We start from the raw sequence: 3,742 nt of genomic DNA on the forward strand, positions 1-3,742 counted from the left end.
CACATTATACTGACAGCAAAATAACGTGCTGCCAAGGAAGACGGCATGCGATTTCCAGTAAGTGCCTAGACACAGATACCGAACCTTGTGGTCCTGTAGGCTTATTTGGCCTTTCCTTTCACTTCTTCATCTTTTTACTTTAATGTAATACAAGTAAATATTAAGAAAATAGAAAAGCTGTTCTCTGAAAAAATAATCTTTCATAACAAAATTGTTAGAGAGTAACAATGGTACCTACACCGTGTATCGTGATCTTAAGAGAATAGTCTTCATTGGCTAAACTTTCAGCTCATTTCCTAACATTATACTTTCTTTGTTAATTAAAATGTTTTATGCAAAAAAGTATCTGAACAATTTCTATTTCACAGTATCTATTTTTCTTTTGGGTCCTTAGGTACACTTTCAGTTTCTCACACCAGAGAGACCAAGTGATATTTACACACGTGTGTTCGATTCATTTCCCACTTACATTCTTCTCTGAACCTCTCCCCAGCACTCCACTTACCAATGCCCCACTCCTCCCTATTATCTTGTACTCACTGGTTTCACATATTTACAATATCTGCCTGGCCCCCAGAGCCAGGTGCATTTTCAGGTGCTGGCCTAAAGAACTTTGAGAGGGAGAGAACTTAAACTTGGGGATAATCTAGTCCAATGGTCCTATCTTACAGAACAAAACTCAAAGCCCTAGTAAAACAGAAGCAGAATGGTTTATGAAAAGAAAGAGCCAGATATGGTGTCTCACACCTGTAATCCCAACACTTGGGAGGCTGAGGCGGGAGGCTGAGGCAGGAGGATTGGATCACGAGTTCGAGGCCAGCCTGAACTATAGTGAGAACTGTCTCCCAAAAAACCAAAATAAACCAAAAACCACAAAGAGCCAGATGAGATGAGGGAGGTTGTAAGGAAGAAAAATTCCACTTTAGATATTTCAGAAAGTAGATTAAACAAAAATTCTGTGAGTATTTGTAGGTAAAGTTCAAGGCCAGAGTTTGTCAATTATCCATAAAGAGGAAATCAAAGTGAAAGAATGGTTATCAGAAACGAAAATGTATGGAAAAACACTAAAGCAAGATGGACAGAGGCCAGCCATGAAGGAGACTCACAAATGGAGAAAGGGAGAGAAACAACACCAAAATGAGGTACAGAAAGAATTCAGAATCAGGAAAAGATGCAAAGCTTATAATGCCCCATACACCAAAGATTTTTTAGGTTGTTAGAACCAGCAAGAAACAGTTCTCTGAGAAACCACGCTTGGTTCTTCTCATTCACCAAAGCCCCACTCTACACCCAAAATACCCAGCGAGTCTTCTCGCTTCCCTCTTCATTCCCAACACAGCCTAAGGTGCTCCCCACACCACCCCTCAGCTGGCACCAGGCTGCCACCCTCCCCTCCTCTCCAGCAGCAAAAGTTAACCTAAAATCTTCTTGATTCCTGGCACCATGGCACACACCTGGAGTCCCAGCTAGCTGGGAGGCTTAGTAGTTTCACAGAAGCCCAGGAGTTCAAGGTCAGCCTGAACAACACAGGGAGACCCCCACCTCAAAAAACATAATGGTATCATAATTATATTTTCTCCTCAGTCCTCTGCTTCAAACCTTCAACAGCATTCTGTTGCATTTAGGTAAAATCCAATCACCCAGTGCCTACTCAGCTTTGCAGTCTTATCATCTAAAGTCACTTAAACCCAGCTTCCCCAGCCTTGCTTCTTCTATTGCTGGAGGAAGAGAAGGTCAGCTTTTTCCTTCCTTCTGGTCTTGCGGGTTTTTTGGTACCAGGGATCGAACTCGGGTCCCTGTGCTTGCACAGCTCCTTCTGGTCTTTGAATATACTCTGCCTCCTGCCTGGAAAGCTCTTCTCCTGCCTTTCCCGAAACCCAGCACAACCTGAGTGAGAAACCTCCAAGATTTCTCCAAGCTCTCAGTGGGCTCCCTGCTTTAATACCTGAGACCCCACAGCTGGTGCACATATACACAGCAGATACAGGGAGCTGCAGTATTCCATCCACAGTTCCTAACTTCAGCTAGCTTTTCCTCCAGTAAATAGATAAGTGAAAAAATCATGCAAAGATGCACTATAAGAAGAAATTATACAGGAACCTAATAACCCTAATCAATGTAAATGTTATAAGCCATCATGTGTGCTAAGACAAATAGTATCAACAGGTATGGAAAAGGTGATCAGGCGATCAGAGCAGGGAGAGACGGAGGGAATGAGATTAAAAAAGCAAGCTGTAATATGGACATATAGCCACTCCCCAAGATTGTAAACTGCAGGAATACAAACATCTGCTAATGAAACAAAATAAAATGGGAAAAATGTGTGTACATACTGATCTACATTCCCCAAAACTAAAGCTTATTTTCCAGTTATAATTCTGCATTCCTGTGATTCTAGATTTACTTGTTTAATGCCAAGTTCCCCTACCCTACACATATACAAGTTTTTGTTTTGTTTTGGTACCCAGGATCGAACTCAGGACCTTGTGCTTGCAAGGCAGGCAGCGGAACCACTGAGCTAAATCCCCAGGCCTACACATAAACAAAGGAAGGATTAGGACTTTTACGATCTTCTCCTGGACCATCAGTACCTACTGAGTTTCAGCTCAAAGAACACTTCTCAGGAGATCTGCTACCATCATTTATTCACCAAGCTATGTCATGGAAAGTAAATACACTGGCATAGAAAAGAGCAAAGTCTGAATCAGAAAAGAAACCATGTAGAATAATTCCAAAAGAAAATGCTGCCTTTTTCTCTTCCTGCAAACTGAAAAAGCAAAGGTATCTTAATCACTTTCTTTGTCCTTAGGACAAAGTTATCAGACACCCCAACAAAGGAGGCAAGTATTCTTCCAGGTCATGGGTTTGAGAGGGTTCAGGCCAAACCAGTAGTCAGCCGGACCCAAGGCAGACGGTCACGGCACAGGGCAGCTGTCACTCACAGGGCTGGGAAGCAAGGAGACAGACAGCGGGAGGGGCTGGGAAGGGGATACCCTTCAGGCCACGCCCGCCACCCCACCTCCACCCAGACCCCACTAGGAGCAGCCAAGTCATCTACATCACCCTGCAATTCAACCACCTTCCGAAACCCCTGCCTGAGAGTGCATGAGGCCTTCGGGACTGTCTTGGTCCAAACCATAACAAAAGGCCTGTGTTTCTGCTCGGTTACTGTTAAAATGCATTGTCTGGTAAGCACCTAGAAATCCAAGGACCATGTGTGTAAGTTATGAACTTGACATTCTATATCAAACCCAATTTCTTCCTCAGTGCTTTGACCATGACTACATAATTCCTGGAGCTGGATAATACTTTGCATGGAGTTTTTAATCTCCTGAATATCTGTTTGAATCTGTTTCATGGATTCCATTTCTTTCTTATGCTGGGCATTCACGGCTTCCAGCATGTTTCTGAGCTCATCTATTTTCTTATCTGTTTCTGCTCTAGAGCTTCTAATTATGTCTTTCACTCTGCTCACCATGTGTGTATTTACCTGGGAGATTATTTATGTTTTGAAATTATCTAGAGCCTCATGCATCTGCTTTATTACTTCCTGTACTATCAGTTCAGGGTGTCCAAGTGGTTGTTTATCAGAATTTTCCACCCCATTTCCCCCAGAATTTCCTTTTTGTGGCGTGGAAGCCTGAGTTTGTGCCTTACTTAAGTGTCTTCTCATTTTTGTTTTTGGTACTGTCTTTGGTTTAATTCCTGGGTTGATATTTCAGAACTGCTTAACGTAGGTATC

This window comes from Heterocephalus glaber, unplaced genomic scaffold, assembly GCF_053883595.1.
Source record: "Heterocephalus glaber isolate CG9 unplaced genomic scaffold, H.glaber_assembly_v1.0 deba00001588, whole genome shotgun sequence".
Classification (NCBI taxonomy): Eukaryota; Metazoa; Chordata; class Mammalia; order Rodentia; family Bathyergidae; genus Heterocephalus; species Heterocephalus glaber.